At 30.5% G+C, this 21629-nt stretch overlaps 1 long non-coding RNA gene across 1 annotated transcript; it reads left to right on the plus strand.

The window, feature by feature from the left end:
* Positions 1 to 19558: 19558 nt before the first annotated feature.
* On the plus strand, positions 19559 to 21427 carry LOC139904925 (uncharacterized). Its single transcript, XR_011779250.1, has 2 exons — positions 19559 to 20123; positions 20212 to 21427. It is a non-coding gene; the product is annotated as an uncharacterized lncRNA (long non-coding RNA).
* Positions 21428 to 21629: the final 202 nt, after the last annotated feature.

The following is a 21629-nucleotide window of genomic DNA, read 5'->3' on the forward strand; positions in this document are numbered from 1 at the left end:
AAATAGTACACACAATTACATTACAAAGAGTCTATTGTATTGTAATTAATTTGATGACAAATAATCGTACAAACACGTTTTATAAATGATTACAATCAATTAATTATTATCGGTCATTCATTATCTCATTTCTTAAGAATGTCTATTGGATTTTGTTTATATTAGGATGGCAGTGGTTTCAGTGGCCCAGGAGTGATTGGATAGTTTTATAGTTTAGTTTTTTAGTTCGTTATAATTTATTGCCGTTTACCGTAGACATATATGTGAAAAGAATATACAAATACAAGCGTAAAGAACACGACCACGCATTGGGGTATTTTTGCTACGACAATAGATCTTAATTACTGTTTAGGTATTGAAATGAAAGAAAAAAAATACTCTCCATTTCTCTTTTTTAAAAGAAGTTGTTATTCGTTCGTGGGTATTTATTCTTTTCTGAAAAATTTCAAATCTAAAATTTGGCAAATTTGGTATTTATAAAAAAAAAATCAGTCAAAAAAGTTCAACGGTCAGGCTCCCATGCCCCGGAAAAAAATCAAGCAGACGCCTCTGATAATGACGTCTCCAATTTATAATTTGCCGGTGAGTGGTTCTCAAACTTTTTACATTTCCTACTAAAATATCAAGATCTTAGTATTTAAAATTTTGCAATTTTGTTATATAAAATAAATTATAATATTTATTTGAAAATATACATCTAATATTGTTCAAAGGAATTTGATCCCCACCCCCTCCCCATTTTGCACAATTGTCCGACCAACTTTCCCAGTTACGCCCAAACGTACCATCTGTGGCAACCGTACCACTGTGTTAAAGTAGAGCTGCGGACTCTGAGCCGAATCGTACATTAAACTGGTAATTCAGAAGATAAAAGATTCACACTTGAATTTGATTCGATACGATATTACAAATTATTATTTATGTACCATTGATCTTTCCTTGTGGTGATAGACGCATTGTCGTAACTCAAATATTTTCCTTGCAGAATTAAGTATGGACAGTCCATTCTTTTATTATGAACAATAATGGTTTTTTTTCAAATTTTACGATTAAATATATCTGATAAATTCATTTCAACAACCTGAATTTCTCTGTTTTTGATTATTAACATAGGATATTATACTTCTAGGATGACATAAAGGTAATAACTAGAGATAAGAGTAAGACAATAATAATAAAACAAATATTTGTAATTTTTTAGTTAAAATAATTTGGCCCTCAACCCTCGATTTTATTTTATGTTTATCTGAGGATAGCATTTAAGTCTAATTAAGCTACAACTTTGCACTCAAAGTGAAATAAATTGCGACTCAGCTAGGATTCGAGTTAGAAACAGAGATTGGGAAAAACTATCTTCTGCAAGTCCAATTTGTGTCTCAAGTCTATGCTCACAAGTCAAAGCTCTTGAATATTTTTATCGTGTTTTGTTCAAGTCCTCAGAAAGGAAAATAATCCAGTAACAAAGTTGAAATAACTTTTGATTCCATGTCGAGTCGGGAGTCTTCGTTTTCGACTCCAAATCAAGCCACTAAATATTTGTTTTCAAAAGGTTAACATTAGAATAGATTCAAACAATAACAGACATATAAAGGCTTGTTTTGTTAAAGTTTGACGACTCTAAGTCAATCCAACTCGGAGTAATTGAGCAAGAAGTAATAAGTGTTTTGTGAACAATTATTTTGCAGAGAAAAACATCTAGTACTATATGGACAGAGATGGGAGCATCGGAGGGAGAATTGTGTAGAGTTACAACCAAACTATCTTGTAAAATAAAAATTCAGAAAAAAGGCTTGTATCTTTATTAGGTTGGAAACTTTTCAGACCACCTTAACATTTGCAAATATATGTTTGTTTTAGAAAAACGTTTTGTGAGGAATTGTTGAGTAACTAATGGGTTCTTATTAAAAACCTTTAGATGTTTCCATATGACAGCTAGAAAATTAGAACAGAGGGGATTTTAACTTATTTAAGGATATATTTGTGTGAAAGACCCTCCTGGTTGATGATGATCAGCTGTTCTTACATTTTATAAACCATTCTATTTTTGGGGGAGGTTTAGGAAGTAGAGAATAACGGGAGTTGAAATTGTATATATATTTATTTATTTAAATACACACAATTTCACAAATTTAATTTGTATTTGTGAATTTAACGACTAGCTATTTATCCATAGTGCTGTAAACGTTTCATTACGACATATGTTCTCCGGAAATGATCTTGGTTTCACACCTTTGAGTAAGGTAATCACCAAACAATAAAACAAACAATTCTACAGAGGGAAATCCTCCCACAATCACTTTTTTGTTTTTTCACTCACTAAATGAGATTTTAATTATGGAGGTGGTATCTGTCCTTTAGTTCATTCAGAACCATTTGCAAAAAGAAAAAAAAAAAACAATTCACATTGTTCCATTTGAAGGAGTTGTCAATTATGGAAGCGTTGTAGTATGCAAGGGATTGTAAACGAACATTATTAACATGGGAGTAGAGAAGGGTTTTCACACATATTTTTGTCTGCCTCATCTAAACTAGACCAAGACCTGTACCATTACAAAAATGAATTATTTTCTTCATAAATATGTGTAGAAAAATCCTTCGACTAAATCCCAATCTGGAGTTTGTAAGAGGCCTGGAGGATACCGTTCCCTCCCTAATAAATTTTGGCAGTCCTAGAACCGGTCCTTACCGGCCTTTTATGGTAACTACGTCAGTTGAACTGACGTAGTTACTAACTACAACAATTGAAATGACGTAGTGACTAACAACGTCATTTCAGCTGTTGAAGGATTACCATAACCTCTTTCGAAGAGACAAAATACCTTAAGTTTAAAATTGGAGGTGTTTATCTAGAATGTATATTACTCAAGTATTTCTCCTTTTATCTATTATCAAAGATTCAAATAATATATGAAACGCCGGTATGTTAAAAAAAGAAACGGAAAATGAACGTGGCGACCCTTAAAATTTAAAAAATGTTTTGGAAGAGAGCAGCTTAGCTGTCATGACTTTGTATTAAATTAGCTACGAGCAGCTATGGGACAAAGAAAATGAACATAAATCCCACACCGTATCTAGCAATGATATAGATCGAAATGACAACTATTTCTACTCCAAATACTTACACTAATAACTCCAGAACTTACACTAATAACTCCAGAACTTACACTTATAACCAGCCATGTGAACTGAATCCAACATGTCCGCTAAAAATAGGATTTAGCGTTCTGTTCCACAAATTCTCGCTGGATTTATACTTAAAATTGAAATCACTAAAATGAACGTTTGCCAAGAATTCAACTACTTCAAAATATTAAAACTCATGGCAAAGGGTTCTCTTTTTTGGAAATAAAATGATGATCCCCCGATAATCTTATGAGTACTACTCTCTTCATTCTATGGATGAACTCTACCGATTCTTCCATTGCTGTCCACAGATATACAATAAAAATTACTTAATAATGTTGAAGAAGTAACTTTTCAAAGATCTATAAATACCTAATAGTGGGTAAATTTGTTTACAATACACATCAAATAATATTTAATTTAATGATTGTTTCATCAAGTACGTACAAAGACTTGAAATGTTTTTGTATATTACATCTACGATATATATACAACTTGCATCTGCCTTTTTTTATGGGCAAAAAAACAAAAAGATATACTTTTTAGAAGAAGTAAAAAAGTGTACAGTCTCAAGTCTGTATACTACTATATTATGGAGTAAGCAATTTCTTTTTGAGAAGAATTAGAAGGAGAAAAAAAGTAAATAAACATTCGAAAAAAGAATCAGAACAAAAACAAAACAGATGTTTTTCCTCTTTTCCTTTTTGGACCATTTTTCTCCTTTTTTAAATTCTTCTTTTCTTCTTTTTTTCTCCCTCCCTCCCTCTCACTTCTTCCTTTTCTTCTTAAAAAGGTTTTTGTCTTTCTGATCCTTATCGAATCTATTTTTTTTTTGTTAAACAGATGATTATTATCTTAGAGTAACTATACTACAATTATTTATTGAAAAGTTAAATGGAAATGTTTCATATTTAATAAACGATGATGTCCCTCTTTTTTTAAGAATATCCTAGGATTAAAAATAAAATATTATTCTTGATTTCGCATAAAATTAATTTGATAAATGTTATCCTTAACCTACAAAAAAATATTAATAAATTATTTTTTAAAGTGATTCTATGGAGAAAAGTATCAAATAATAACGTAAAGACAAAATATCTATTGCTTGGTGGAGAGGAAATGGCACGTTAGTAGTTTTCGTGATTCAAAATTTTAATTTATCATGGCTTTTTCACTCCTACAAACAAGAATAATTTAAAATCACAAAACCTTTTTATTTTGACGGGAAGAGTTGTTGAGGTTTAAAGATTGTAATATGCAAAGATTTTAGGAATAAATTGTCTATACGACTTTAGGAAATAATGGGAGAGGAAAAATGACCGGAAAACAAAATGAAGAAAAAGTGACAAATTGGAAAAAATGGCTAAATTATTTTCCGCTGATCTAATAATACCTATCACCAATTTAATAAATACTGAGATAAAAGAAAAATAAACAAACACGACTCTGGTTCGAATGGGAGAAGTGATAATCCCTTTATTACCCGCTATCAATTATAAAATCATTACACATGATGAATTATTCATATTCGAGAACATTCATAGATTGACGAAGAAGCATTAGTATAATATCAGGCAAAAAGACTGACTTCCACTTAGTTATGAAGAGACAGTTGGCTGTGGTGAGACAAACCACTATGAGGATTCCTGACACTGTCTATACGCATATAAATAATTTTCGCTCAAATCATAACTGAAAGAGACGCCATCTTGGAGGCTCAAAGGTGATATTTTTACAATGTAAAATGAACAAATTTCCAACAAACATTGATAGAGCTCCATCAAAGTGCTCTATGAATAAAAAAAAGGCTTAATAATTTGCGTTGAATAGATTTTAATTGAAGTAATATGTACTGAAGATCCCTAAAAATGGCTACATGTCTTTACATGAGTTAGGGACGAGAAAAGTAAGATAATTCGAGAAAAATATCTACAACAAAAGAATTATAGATGGCAAGGTTTACGTCAATTCTTTTATTGGTATTCTTGTTTTGACATCCAGCAATTCTATATTTTCCTAAATATAAATAAAAAAGGGCCTACCATTGTTATAAAACTTAGTTAGCTACGCCCCCCAAATGTACGACATCAAAATTGTGACGTCATTTAAAAACTCTCTATAGCCCGTCCATCAAAATTTAACTTCTCTTTTTTTTGTTCCATAGAATCCGTTTAGAAAAAAACTTTACTTATATATTTTATAGATTAGATAAATGTCTAGAGAAATGAATTTTAGCAAAATATAGAATAATCCTTTATGGTTATCTTTATTGATTAAGTAAATACTCTTTGCTTTTTTTTTTCAAACTTTGATCGATATGTGTCACCTACGGATGACCTTTTAGAACAATGAAATTTTGTACGCAGCTTATGAAGCTACACCTTGACAACTTGTCTACAAAAACCGTAATCGAAATAACACCAAAATGAAAACAACCCCCCCTAATTAACAATGATGTATTGAAAAGTGGAACGGAAATGTTTTATAAATATTTATTTACTTTATAATTCAACTCTTTAGAAAATACATATCTGTTCCTTTTTTTTTTTTAAGGATATCAAAGGATTTACTTCTTGTGATGATAAAGTGTGCTTCTTTAAATAAAAAATAATCATAATCATAAAAAAATATCGTTTTCTTTTTCGCGTAAATGTAAACACTTTGTTTTAAGAAAATGATTGTAAAATAAGAAAGAAGAGAAAAAAACTTCGGTGTAACAGAAAGGAAAGGGGAAAATACGTTACACACCCTGTATAATATGAGTCACACATTAAGTAGTTTATAAAAGGGGTTGGTTACGCTGCATTCATATTAACTTACTTTTAAGTAGTGATGGATTTGAGTATATTTGTAACGCATTGAATGGTCACAAGATTCATTGAGGTGATGTAACGGTGATGGAAAAAAACATCTACCAACTTCTCCAAAAGATGTTCCGTCAACACAAAAGCAAGCTAGAATGATTCTTCTCATAAATGAATTTTGATTACTTCTTTTTTATTCTTCGACAAATCATCCATAATTTATATCAACAAATGAACAACAAGAATGAAAAATTGATAGATTTATATAGTTGAAAAGTCATATCAGGGACAACATGTATATGGTTCGTAAATCAAATAAAGGTTCTAAACGATGGCTTTGTTTCAAGCCTTGTTTTATGCTTACAGACTATAAATATAACACTATGCCCCATAAATTTTCCCCACTTCTTAAATTTTCCCCACGTTTATGATTGTGATTTAAATCATAGAATACGAAAATGACCATTTAAACTATCAAAAGCACTATGTTTGGCCTTTAAAGCCATATTTTGTACAAACTGTAATCAATATAATTTATCTTTTGTATGATTGAATGTTTTAACCAATTTTTATGAGCTTTCATTTTCATCTACATAGTTATTTCTCTTCGAAATATGGTTTTGAATGGTAACAATACTCTTAGAACGTCATTGTTAAAAAAAAGGCTTTAAAGGCCAAACCTATTACCATTGAAGGTTTTAATGATCATTTTCGGGTTGTATGACCTATATGTATAACAATAATAAATGTGGGTCTTACCCGATGAGAAATACATCAATTTTGCTGTCTTTTGTAATTGGTAGTGATTGGACTGAGATATTAATAGCTTTACAAAATGGCAACCTAAATTAATTTAATATTTGATTTGTTGTGATTATATAGATACAACTTTTTAAAATAATTTTCTTTTATAGAAATACATATTTTTGTTAAATCCCCTACAATATTTGATTGATATTTGACTGCCTTAATTGGCTAATCAATCTGACTTAATTGTTGATTCTATTAATTCAATGAAAATATATTTTCCTTTGTCTGACAACTCAACTCTTCTCGAAAACGAACTAAACTTCACTCAATATTCAATTTCTCGGAATGCATCGAACTCCAAGGAATCCAACACTACTTTCAAGTATATACTATATTGTAGGTCTATATAAACAATTCTTTCTGTTTTGATTCTATAGCTTTTTTATGTTAATTTTACTTATCTTTTAACTTTAAAATAAATAAATCTGTGTTTATCTATTTATAGGTACGTAAAATACAGTTTGATTTCAAGTCATCTACATAATTATATTCGTCCCCTTTCGTATTTAATGGATGAATACATGTAAATACTGTACTCTAAAAAGAGCGAGAAATCTTTTAAAACCGACCAGACTCATGTAACTTGTAATAACAAAATAATGTATGTGCTTTCGTCATGTCCTACTAGTTGGGATTGTTATTGTTGTTGGGTGGGTTTTAACCCTTCATTTTCGTGGTGTAACCATGTATGCTAGTGCTTGGGTTTCCCATCCAGATATTGGGTTTTACCTATCATCTTGGGTTCTTGGGTTTTTAGTTTTGAAAGTGTTTATATTTCAGGGGTTTTTTATATAATAAGCCCTCAAAGAGTAATTACAATTAACTGTTATTTCCTTATTTGATTCAAGTATCTATAATAGTTGATACAGTCTTGTGCTATTTATTAAATACACGTTTGAAACCTTCTTTAAAGTGTATGTTTATTGCATTAAGGTGCAAAGGGAATTTTCAAAGCGTTAAGCGATTGTAGAACCAAACCTATTCTACAATTTCTGCCGTATGCTTGTGCAAAGGGTAAACAAGCTTATCATTGAATTTAAGTCAAAACATTTTGGAATACATGTTTTGTATATGATGATATCATTGGAGTATAAAATTTTTTGAGTTTCTTTGTTAAAGATCAAATACTGCCGTCAGTCGAACTGTCAGAAAATGATCTGAATAATCAAAGCAATTGTAAAAATATGAATGAAGTTTATCTTAGAGGAATGCCATAATCCCATTTGATAAATAACCTTTTGATAAAATGGTTGTTTAACTTCCAAGAAGAGCTATGTAATCAAATATTAGATATATTTCATATTTGATATACATAAATGGGGTAATTGGAAAGATAAGGTTGCTAGATCCTAAAGTATCATAAAACCCCAGCATTTCAGAAGCATCTATTATTCCATTAGCTGTACATTTGCCTTTAATTGTATATATGAATATAGAGAAAAGTATATTTATGATCAATAGAGGACCGTTTATCTGCAGTCGATCATTTGTAAATATCTTCAGAAAGTTCATGAATAAAGATAAGAAAATAAACCATTGTATTATTTATAAATAAGTTTTAAATAGTTAAGTCTATGGTTTTGTGGTCAAGTTCACTGGCAGCCCAGGCTGTAACATATATGATTCATTTTTTTAAAAAGACTTTTCATTCTGATTTATGAGAACAAGAGTTTAGAGCCTTTTTGAGTTGATTATTAATAGGTGATACACCTGTAGGTATTTAAAAATAGAAGAAACTGAAAATGAACGTGGTAATCCTGACATTTCGAAGAATGTTAGGGAGATGAGGAGCATGTCGTTTTATCAGATTATAAGAAAGGAAATAAACCCACATCGCACTCTGCAATTAGAAAGGCGATAAGGACGAATTACTCCAATGTAGATGCTCAATTCTATTGTTTGGGTATGAGTAGGATTCGAGAGGAGCACCATTTGGGACTAACTTGGGTCCTATGCCAAGGGGTTAAACTGAAGTAATTGAAAAATGACTTATTTTAGAGCTGAAACTTCTGAGAATACTCATCTCGAAATTCCTACCCCCAATTATTTATTCATAAAACTCTATACCTCATACAATAATAAATAGACATTAATATTTGGTAATTATGAACAAGCTCAATAAAAGCAAATCAACATATATGTATGTATAATTTTTGGGTGGGGTATTCAACAGCATTTACATCTATAACAAAAGTTTAAAAGTGTACCGTCTAATAAAGACTTTCACAAGCACACACTCTAGTTATTCATTTATACTTAGGTGGGTTATCTCCAATAATGATAACAGCTTTAAGAATAATAAAAGACCCTGTTCAGATTACCCACTAGGAATAGTCCCGGTTGTAGGACATATTTTATACACTTCTGTTAATCATTATATAAAAACAATCTTTGTATTTGCAGTCGTTTTCCATTATTCTTTTTTTTAAGTTAAGATAAATTCAAGACAACTTTTCTATTTAATTTTAAATAAAAATGTGTAGTAATGTGTTAAATCATTCCAAGCCTGTGTTCTCAGTTTTTGTTGTATTTTCGTTATTTATTAAAGCTATTTAATAAATAAATAGCTATTTATTAAGCTAAATAATCTGTTTCTGTTATTTCTTCTTATAGGTAAATCTTATTGATTCGAAACTCAAATTATCGCTTCTCAATGTTACTTACAGAAGGAATTGGGTGATGAGTTTCAGGGTTCTACTACATATTATACATTGATATGTACTATAAATTAACATTCAACCTATCAATTGGAGTTCAGAAGTAGCTAATATTGTTGATATCCGAACGATGCCTTCTTTTCGATTCAGTTACAAGTGATTCCTTCTGGAACGATTTTTGGTCGAGAATCTGTCTCAGACCGTTGAACAAAATTTAATCGTTGGAAAACCATTGACAGCTATTTCTTTAACTGGTGTCAGACTCTGGAACATCGTAAGTATTATTGATCTCACTTTAGTTTATGAGTTTCTATAAAACTTTGTTTGACGTCATCAAAAAAACAAAAAAAAAAAAACAGTTAATTTTTTTAAAAGTACAATTGATATCATCAAAAGTTCATTAAAATATCCTTCCAGACCAAAATTCTAGATCATGATATCGATCCAGACTTCCTTTTTTTTATGGGTACGTTGTGGTTATTTAGTAATAGCAGGTAATTATTCCCAGTTTATCAACATTTCAATCAGACAATTTTCGACGGACCCAAAAAAAATAGACTGCAAATTTTTTATTTTAGTAGGATAACGCCTTTTGTGAGCCATTTTATTCCCAAAACCATCTCAAACACCGAATTAGATCCTTCAAGGAGGAAATATAACGGTATTAGACCAGTCAATAATTGAGAAACTTAATTACAAAACTATTAGCTATATGTCATAATAAATAAAATAAAAAAAGAAAATGATAAATTTGTTAATTCATGACCTTCAAAAAATATTATAAATAAAAGAAACCCCAATGACGTAATTATAGGTCATTGATTGGGAAGCTTGCGTGACGACATGGATCTCGTGTCCTAATGAGGCATGGAATGAATGGATTTAATATTAGGGAGTCCTTTGTCTTATGCACCGATTTCCCACCCATTTGCTATTATTATGTTATTGATTTTCGTAGATTTTAAAAAACGAATCATCCTTAAACGCCATCTATGTAAATATTATAAGTATATTTTTCAATTTCCGTAATATATAGATTTGGGTGACCCAAATTTTGTAGGATTTAAAAAAGCTTTATTTTTTTATTTCATAGAAGTTAACCAAATACTTTTTTATCTCTCTAAGTCAAAAATGGTGTTTCATGTTATTAGGATTCATTGATTCGGCTGGCATAATTTCGTTGTTAATGACAGATTATGGCTTTTCAATTCCTGCTTCAACTATAAAATTAAATACACACTTTAAAAACTCATTGCTTTACTTGTTTTCCTAATACTTACCACTCTAGTCATATTGGGCAATTTGAAATTTTCAAAGTAAATTTTAGTTTAATTAACTTTTATAATTAATATAGATATTATGTCCATTTTTGGTAGAGCAATGGACAAGGTATAACTATGCCTAATTGCCCTTTGGGCCCCTCCGAATTACCTGTATCCTTTGTCATAGAGTCTTTAGGTTGATTTTTGGAGGAGTATTTGTCAAAATGTCAAGGTAGAACCATGAAATAATGATGCTCCAAAACTCCACAAAAAACGATACGCACAATCGATAAGGGAATCCAAGCAAATGCTCAGATTGGGATCCGCCGTTCTCGAGAAATAGAAAAAAAATATTCATGGAAGCATTGTGAAATCCAATTGAAAAATATGGACATGTCAGATTTTGAATGGGACGGGACACCCTAATGTAGGGAGGTAGGACGATAATTATATTTATTTTTTGTCAAAAAGAAACATTGGAAATGTATAAAGAATGAATTGAATAATAATTCCATCAAAGAAGCAAGAGAGAGAGAGAAGCACTAATAAACAATAAATAACAATGATTATTATAATTGACTGAAAAGTCAATGCATATATGTAATTATGGGGTCTGAAAATGGATGAAAGACTCACACTTATTATGGAAGTGGCGTCATTATACATTTTTATTTTCATTTGAACTCGCTCCTCAAGAAGAAATATATTATTTTTTTTGATCCGCTTAGTTTACACAGTACTCATAATAATGATATGTGTTGAGTTCACCTCAAAACAATCTTGAACAAAAATCAATACAAGGATGTCCCATTTATTTGTTTTACATCCTATTTCATTGATATATTTCGTTCAATTATCCCCATTGTACTCAAATACCCAAGAAATTCAACTAGAGTTTATAACCTTCATTTGATTTATGGGACTTAATGTGCCCCCGATATAACCTTTGTCAAATAAATAATAGCAATGTATAATTTTTTCAATTGTGGCACTTTAACTGCAATTTGTGGCGCCCTCTAACGGATTCAACAACATACTTTGAGATAGAAATGAACGATAAGCTGTCGTAGAACTCACTTTTAAGAAAAATCATTCTAGCTTGCTTTTGAGTTGACAGGCCACATATAGTTATTATAATTTTACTTATAAATTGTAGTTCCATTTAGAGGGAAAGGAATCAAGCGTTTACGGGGGAAAAGCGGAGTTGACGACGCCGACACCTCTCTCTCTTTCTTTCTTTTTTTACCGTCGGAAAAAGAAAAACACTGAATGGATTTCCCGCCATCTTTTATTTGTTATTCTTCCTTTCATTTCTTGATCCGCGTCTCCCTTAAAAGCTCATCCTCAAACTTATAAGCACTTTAAAACAATTTTCTTGCAAGAAAATGTACACTTATGTTAGTTTACTGAAAACGTTGCGTCTCTATTAAAATATTGTAATAAATTCTACGTGGTACGTCGTCAACACAAAAGTAGTACTAAAGACAGGTGTGATCCATTTTGGGCCAACAAATTTGGGCTTCCCTCTTCACCTTTGGCTTTACAATGTAGGCTCTGGATTCTCAAGAGGCGGCTTGCGGGTCCAAGTCTAGCCCGCAAGTAAATTTCATTCAGGCTGCAAAATTTATTTAATAATAAAATAATCTATCAAATGCTTAATTGGAGTAATCGAGGAAAGATTTTATAACTTTGATAATTGTGATTTTAACTGGTGAAGTACCCCTTTTCAAACGTGACCAATGGTGTATGGAATGGACAGATTCATCCATTTGTAAAAACTGCAAATGTTGCAGTACTATTAATCGAGTTGATTGATCTGCAATCAAATGCTGAATAGAAGAACATTTTTGAAGTCTACTGAATCATATTGCATTAGATTGCCTCCAAGATTTGAGTTTTTGAAAACATAGGGTCTTTGTGTTTCTGGGATGTTTGGATCCAAGTGTGTCTGCCAGTACGTTTTTCTTAAATGAATCTGCTGAAATAATGAGGATTGTCATAATCATTCTGGATTCGAAATTCAAAAAGATAGCTCAGAAGTAATTAGCAAATATCAGTCATTAGAGTTATAAAATGTGTAAATAAAAATATTCAAATATCAATCAATTTAATCATGTTTATATTATTAACTGTCGAATTGAAAATTAAAGCCAATGTTTCATGCGTGTTTCCCCCAAGACTATTTATTCATCTCATTTTGCCCACTTCCCAATCTAGGGTATAGTCGAGGGTTAATGCAGCTCACAGAGGTTAAAAAATATATATATATAATTTGCAGATAGAGCTCTTTTTGTAATTCCTACTTAAAAATATTTTTTTTATTTACCAAACCTGGCATCACTATTATTTTATTTTTGACGAGAGGACAATAAGTATAAATTAATTACTTGTACGTAAAAGACGAAGAGTAGCTCTTTGGATTTGTTGGAGAGTTATAAGAGTAAGTCCTTGTTGGGCTTGGAGTAGAATTTTGGATCGAGATAGAAGTGATTCCTGCCTATATCATTGCTTGATACGGAGAGGGGTTCGTGTTAATTTTAGTGATGTGCAAGGAGCAAAACTCGTAAATTGGCACTCAAGTTGTATGAGTTGTCGAGCAGGGAATTCTTTTTTTTTATTTTTCGAGCCCATTATAACATGTAAATCCTTATAGACTTACTTTCTTTCTTAGCAAAATTTAGGATTTATGTTTTCTCAAATGTAGAAATATGTTGACTTTTCTGCAATGTGTACACATAATCCCAGCTCGTTTTAAAAATAATCTTTGTTTTATTTTTTAAAGACTAGCTGGAGAACTCGACATTGCTTGGAATTAATTTGCCTTCTATTTCATCTATACATAAATTATCATTAATTTTATTCATATTAATAAGTATCAGTGCCACATAAACCATATTTGTTACAAGTTATGTTCCAGACTATGGTAAAACATTGATTTATTGACTATATAAACTTTTGAATTACGCTTATGACCACGATTCAAATAAGTTAAACACATTTTTGGATTAATCTGTGGAACATTAAATACGGAAATAATTTTGAGTGAAGAGTTTTTAGGGATCAAAAAGGTTTAGGGCAAGTATCAAGTGTTCAAGCACGTAACGAGTAAAGCTCATAATTCCTCGTGTATTTTTTTTTTTTTTTTAGAAAATACTCATGTAGTAAAATTCAGCTCGCGGCATATCCCTAGTTTATTTTCTTCATATTATAGCTGCTCGCAGCTAATTCAATGAAATATCGTGACAGCTAAGAAGATCTCTTCCCAAACATTTTTCAAATGATCAGTATGACCACGTTAATTTCCTTTTTTTTTTTTTTTTTTTTTTTTAAACATACCAGTGTTCCATATTAATGAATCTCAGGCAATGCAGTTTACAGGGTCTGTAAGGACTCCCGCATGAGAGCTGTAGAGGCTGCGTGGCAAAATATACCTGTAAAATAAGATGTAATATGTATTAAAATACAAACCGTAATCTGAGAGTAATTGAAAAAACTATTCATTCACAGAGTATTCTCGCTAACACAAAAATATATAGTTTATTTAGTTGTCAGCTGTTTTTTTTTTTTTTCTAATCAGTGTTCTGAACTTAGATTGGTCGAATTATAATTAGCTTTGTTGTTCAGCTGTGAACAATTCCAAACAAATATTGAATAATAATTTCAAAGGTGGGAAGAGTTCGCTTACTACTAACTGATTTGTGGATTTTTTCGGTTAATTTTTGGATGGAGGTTGAGTTCACAGGCCCTGGAATGCATTTGCCATTGGGAAGGCCAAATTATATAATGATGACTTCATCAGTGGCGTCCACATTTGTTGTTTTTTTTTTTTTTTGGGGGGGGGCATTTTTTTTTTTTTTTAACATTTTTTTCTCTATATTTTAGAGTTAAAATTTGAAGCAATCACTTTATTTATTTGTTATTTTAGAAAATGGTTTTAACTTTGAGGTATTCAGGAATCGTTTCTCAAGATTTTTTTTTCAAATATTACATGTTTGAAAAGGAATACAAATGGATAACCCTGAATCATCAATCTTCTTAAAAGCAGAAAGACCTCAAGTGCCATAATTTCTGCTTTTGATGTCGCCCATTAAAAAATATATATTAATGGTGTATTATACTATAATTGTACCTCAGCCCCTTCAGAAAAATGACATTATTTTGTAAAATATTTTTCACTATTCTTAAGACTCAAAGCTTTTTTAAGCACTTGTTGTTGTAAATGATTAGAATATATTTCAATGCTTAATGTTGAAAGACTCCAACTAATTCAAGTTATCATTGTTTAAATCTGTAAATGTGTACATTATATATTTACAAAGGCTCTTAGCTCAAAGAAGAATACATTCAGAAATGGTAAAATATAACATTCGATAGCTGAAAATCTTAACTTTAATTTAAAAAAAGATGATCTTCAAAAAACGCTATATAATCGTTGTCAATTTTGAGATAAGATCATCACAACATTTAGATGATAAAAGCTCGTTTTGAATTGATCTTATAAGAAAAGTAGATTTATTAATTGGCCATAGCCCATAGGTAGAAAATTGTAGAGAGAGAGAGGAGGCAGTGAAACTAAAAACTCCGGTGGCGCCATCTCGACTTAAATCTAAACTAGTCCATACACTTAAGCTGTCTGAAATTTAATTTCCGCTTAAATTTAAGTCTAGTTAATGGAACCGGCTAAAATAGGTAAAAGTATTTTTCTCTTGAGAGTGAAATCCTGAATCTGGAATCGTTGTCTGTACGTGTGGAAAGGAACCAATGATAACGAATTCCCTGCTAAAATAGATCTGGCTTTATGATTGGTTTCGGGAGAGGATATGATTCAAGGATTCCCTTGAATGTCCGTCTGTGTGTATTTTTTTTAATACGTCTCTGAAACAAGTGACTTTATGTTGAAGGAGATTCAAATACGAATTTACGAGTACATTGATCCATGAGATTAACTCATTTCCAATAGAATGTGAGAAGAGATACTAGAATGTAAATTCATTTTCTTCTGGACTCTTCATTTTATGAGATTTATGAGATTATCTGGATGCATCATGAGAATGCCAAATATTGATGGTTTCATAAGCCGATCAATATATTTTTATTCCAATGACATTAACTATTTCTCCATCCATTTATTAATTGTTCCAGACAAAAAAAAATTGATTTTCAGCTGTAGACACTGAATTAATAAAATGTACAGCTTTATTTGTTTAGGCTCAAGTCTCCCTAGTTAAAATAGTCTAACAAAGCCTGTCATTTGGATTCCTACTAATTATTTGGATGATTTATGGAAATTTAGAATGTAATCTAAAAGCTGTTTGATTCCTGTTTGACTCCTTTTTTTTAATGATGGTGATAAAATGTTTTAAAAGTGAACTGTAACTAACTAAAAAAATCCATAGAATTTTAAACTGAAATTTTGTTCAAAGTGAAAAATCTCTCAAGTTTGTGTGATCTTTGTATAGATTTCTGATCAAAATTTAAATATCCCTATAAAATTCTGTTATACTTAACAGTTTTTAAATAATTTTCCAGCACTGAAATTTTGTTCAAAATGAAGAATCTCTCAAGTTTGGGCGATCTTTTTATAGATTTCTGATCAATATTTGACTGTATAACATGTTAGTCATTCCTAACAGTTCTTAAATAATTGACCGGCACTGGATAATCTATAAAAAAAAAAGTTCTGTCAATCATTTGATTACAATTGATTGATAGGGAAGTTTGAACGACCTTTTCTATCGCCATTGTTTGGCCTACAAAGAGAGCTTTATGTGTACTTTATACGATTATTCATCATTTTCATACATTGAATTGAAAATCGACCTCGGAGTATTTCCTGCTTATGCCTTTGCTAATACTAAGTGGAAATTTGGTTATTTCCTTCCCCTCAGAGTTGGCTTGTAGCTAATTAAATAAAACCTCACGACAGTATTCATCAAATTGTCAGGATTACCGTATCATTTTTCGGATATTTTTTTTTTACATGTATCCAGTGCTTATAATTTACAGCTCTATCCATACCTCAGGTATAACTAAAATAAATTTATTAATGAAAAAAAGACTGGAAAAGGGATTTTATATTCATTTAATAAATAAAAATATCCTTAGAAATCTATCTTGACTACGGAATAGAGATTTCATTCTTGAAGTTTAGGAATGTATAATCATCGCGTATCAGTCTGGGTGGTCTAACTTGTTCCTGTTGATATCTAAATCAAGCTTTTCTTAAATTAACGGCCTTTCTACAAGGTATTTGTAAATCCTTCATTAAGGACATCAATGGAATCAAATCTGGTATGATAACGAGGCTAGCCACGCTATTCTTTACAGTAGAAAATACTTCTAATGAAATATATATACTATACGAATAAAGACGTTTTCTAAATTTATTCAAAATCAAATTCACTTATCGATTTAGAATTCAACCTCTTCTTCAGTCTCCTTGAGCTCCAAAACAACCATTTCTATGTTTTGGGTATAGAATACGTAAGCTTATATGACCTCCAGAAAATAGGACCCCCATTTTGGCCTGATATATTATTTACTAATTTGAATGAATAGAAATACTATCCAATTTTTCCATCAATTATTGAATAATAGTTCCATTGTTGGGAATAATTAGCTAATTACTACTAAAGCATTAAAGTAAAGTGGCGCTATAAGTACATAAACTTCTATATTTTTTTTTAAAAGAAGAAGTACCAAATGTAGTTCTTTTACTAGCACTAGAGGGTGTTTGATGAAACAGTAATGATGTAGAAAAGAAGAGTTTACTTACTATAAGTTGTAATAATTTAATTTAAACTAAATAATGCAAACAAATAAGCGAATAAGACAACGTAGATTGAGGTTGTACTGAATACTAGTGACTAGATATAATAATATATCCACTTACTAGTTTTCAGTACACTTATTATTTGTTGATTCTAATTCATCCTTCATCAACTCCTCTTTACCTGTTTGAATGAAATGTTAAATGGAAAAGCGACATCTAACGTTTAATAAATAAACTAGTTTATGTCCAACAACTTTTTTGTTTACATTTGCTTTGTTGCGCTACTTTACTTTAACGCTTTAATTACTACCAACTGATTTTAGGCCTTTTCCATCTTTTTTTCGGAGAAGAGTGTTGTGAGATAAGTAATAATATTATACCAAATAAAAATTACGGAATATTTTTACAAGTTAACTCAACCTATTTGTTATTGAATATTATCAAATTTTGTCATTCCGGAGTTACATATTCAGAAATTTGCTCTACCTACGACCACATTTTCATCTGTAGTATTTAAGTAGAATCGAATGCAGCTCTAAAAGCTTATTGTATATATTTATGATATATTACAAATTAACATATAAAATTTGAATGAAGCTGAAAAGGGACATCTTTGATTTTTCTTAGTTCAAAATTTTGACCTCATGCCCCTATAGGTAAAAACTCATTTTGTTGGCTTATACAATAAAATCAACAAAAGGATAAAACAATTATATCAATTAAATGATTTTTAAAGTTTAAAATAGGGTAGATAGATGAAGATAGCGTCGAGCCAAAACTTTAAAAAGCCTCTTAATCCTGAACCGAAGGACAAAAAAGGCTGAAATTTTGTATTTTGGTTTTTTACCTTATATTAAAATATGTGTTAAATTTGAAAAAAATCGAATATGGTTATCTGAAAAATGTCCTTTTTTTGATTGAATTCACTAGAAATTACCCATTTATTACCTACACGTCGTTGCCCTCCTTGTATCACGCAACCTTTCATCTGAAAAGAAACCGGGAGAAAAAGGACCCAAATCTTTCTAACAAAGAAGTAATTATTCAATAACTTTGTAAAAAAAAATTCAAATACATTTTTTTCTATAAAAAATTTCGAATATTGATTTTTTTTGGAAATTTTTAAAAAATACACAGCTGTTTTCACAAAAAAATGATTTTAACTTTCAAATAAAATATTAAATTTTGGGATTTTTTTTTTTATCCACAACTATTTACAAAAATGAAATTTTTTCTAAAATCGACAGTTCTGCACAAAAAATTAATTTTTCGGAAAAAAAAAAAAAAAAAATTTATAAATATTAAATTTTTTGGAAAAAAATTTCAAAAATCGAAAGCTATTTACATAAAATTAAATTTTTGGAAAAAAAACCTAAAGAATTAAATTACAAATTTGGCCTCAATAGAGGCCTGTGAAAATTGGTTGTCCGAGTTTTTTGCCAATAGGGACGAAGGCTTCAATAAAAAGGGTATTATGAAGTTGGATTCTCGTTAGTAAAAGGTAATCAAACAAAACTAGGGATGCTTGGTTTAAATCGGATGATTGTAACACTTCTTATAAACCATTGAAATAAAGCAAAAATAAGAAATACACTTTCTCCGACTTAATATTTGATTTTGGGAAGTAGATCGTGTTGATATCAGATAGTTTTGTTTCGTGGATGAGGTAGCTTTTGTTAAGTATCCAGAGTATGGTTTATCTTCTTCATCTTTTTAAATTCGGTGGAGTGTAATTACATCATTAATAGTACGTCTACGATACAGAGTCATGAGGTCAAGTCTTGATTTTGCATGGATAGTTGTCGTAATCTCCCAATGAAGAAAAAAACTATACTAACCAAAGTTCTACCTTTTCCAGGGACTTAATGAGTTAGTTTCTGGAAAGATATGGTTGCTGCCTGTCCATATATTTTTCAGGTGGCCAACTCTTAATTATTATCGAAATAATAGTTATTCACATTGAAAGGATAATTTTATCGAAATAAGTATAAATTCAAATCATATGTAATTGTTTTTTTGAGTTCATAGTACGTAGAGTCAATAGAGATAAAATTTTATCCAAAATATACACCCAACATTTTGTTTATTTGAAAAGCAAGCCGTGCCAATCAGTATTCAGAACATTTTTATGGAGAAAAGAAGCAGAAACATCCACAGTTGACAACAAAATATACTGTATATGTTTGTGTTAGTGAGGTGAGGCCGTGCTACTTTATTAGATATGCTGTGTACATTGTTTGTAGAACTTGTGTTAATACTTAATGGTACTAATAAGAAACGATAACAAAGTATCAAATTTCCCCCCAAACCAGAGCAATTAGAAGTAATCATCACAATTTCCAATTATTTCAGTTACTAACTTAGTTGCGTGTGCATTCCATAACAAAAAAAAAATATTTATTTGTTATTGTCGATGGAGCTCAGACGAAGTTGAAGTCATTGATGACTCCTAAGAGAATTTTTCACTTTTTTTTAAAGTTGAAAGGTTATAATATATGGATTTCTTTTTATGTTAACTCTTTTTATAGTGTATGGGGAAGGGAAAGAAACATAAAACAATTCAACAAAAAAGACGAAATAAAATTGTCAAAACAAAACAAAAAGGAAGAGAAACAAGATGGAGTCCACGTGCTCTAATTCACCACCATGTAGTGCGTATTTTTTTAAACATTGTGGTTTGTCAACATAAAAGGAAGTAAGGATGATATATCATTTTCACAAAATGTGTTCAGATTACATTTGTGTCCTAATTAATTATTATTAACATTGTATTTCGTTGTCAGCTCTGGATTTTTCTGATTTCCCCCTCCATTATCAGTGTTTTGAACGTTGATTGGTTGAGTTATAATTGGCTCAATGAACCAACTGATTTGGGACCTTTTTTCCTTTTCCTTTTTCAATCAAAGGCTCTCAAAGTATGTTCCGGGGAACTCAAGGAAACAAATTATTGCACAAGCGGAAAAAGGGAGAACGTATATTAAATACAAATTAAAAAAAGGAAGCAGATGATTAGCGAGTTAGTTTTAGTATGTATCTTCACTAAGGTTGAAGAATCTTATATAATAACTGTATTTATTCCAAGAATCACCCATACCTCTGGCGGCGATGAGTTTCCATTTTCACTTATAAGAAAATAATTCCCAATTAAGTTAGGAATGGCAATGACAATGAATTAATCACATAGTAATATTTAAGAAAATAAGTGTTTTCACATGGTCAATTATATGTTGCATTTTTAAGAGAGTCGAAAGGGCTGCTGACTTGATTTTTTTAAAAATCAATTGGACAGAAAACAAAAAAAAATTTAATGCAAGGAAGTTTTAAAAGTTTTTAAGTCTGGGATTCCCCAGTAAAGTGTCTAAACCAAAGAAGGTTTCGTGCATAATTAAGTTTGAGAAACTCTGCTCCCACATTAACCCACGAAGGAATTATGATGTTTGGATTTTTAAAATGTTTACTAGAAGTCAAGTGTCAATCAAACATGACGAAATCAAGCAAGCTCGTATTAGCCTAATGATATTCTCCGGACTGAGAAGACTTGTTGATCCTATCAGCCTATCGATAAGGGGCAAAAAATATAAATTTTCAGCTCATCAATATGCAATGATGTATTTAGAACCCTATTGGTAATATAGTTGAAGGTGGAGGAAGAAATGCTTGATTAAGGTATTAAAAGTGGATAATTGAGGTAAAAAAAGTTTATAAACTATGACGTCACTATTGCTAGAATTTTCAATTTGATATATCGTACCGACTGCTGGGAAGAAAGACAGATTTAAAAAAAATACACAAACAACCATACACTATCACGTCAATATGTCAAAACGTGTGGTAGAAGTCAAACATCAGTCGTCACGCGTTATGGTATACCTTGTATTTCTATTAACTTTAGTAAAAAGGCTAGATGGATATGAATATATAACTTATAATTTACTGAAATTTGTAGTCCTTTTAAAATATTATTCCAAAAAATATATGGATTTTTTCTCATTTTCTTAATTTTGAATTATTGTACCAAAATAAATTGTGAAGATGTTGAAATCTCATTTATGTAGATTTCCAAAAATGGGATATTTTGCTTAATGTTTTAAAATTAATAAATTTAAGAATAAAGTATTACACTGCCCAATATTTTTTTACTCATTGATGTGAACTCTTTGGTGAGCATAGTTTTAGGATCCTAAATTCGAATCTGGCCTTA

The sequence above is a fragment of the Lepeophtheirus salmonis genome, chromosome 3, assembly GCF_016086655.4.
Source record: "Lepeophtheirus salmonis chromosome 3, UVic_Lsal_1.4, whole genome shotgun sequence".
Classification (NCBI taxonomy): Eukaryota; Metazoa; Arthropoda; class Copepoda; order Siphonostomatoida; family Caligidae; genus Lepeophtheirus; species Lepeophtheirus salmonis.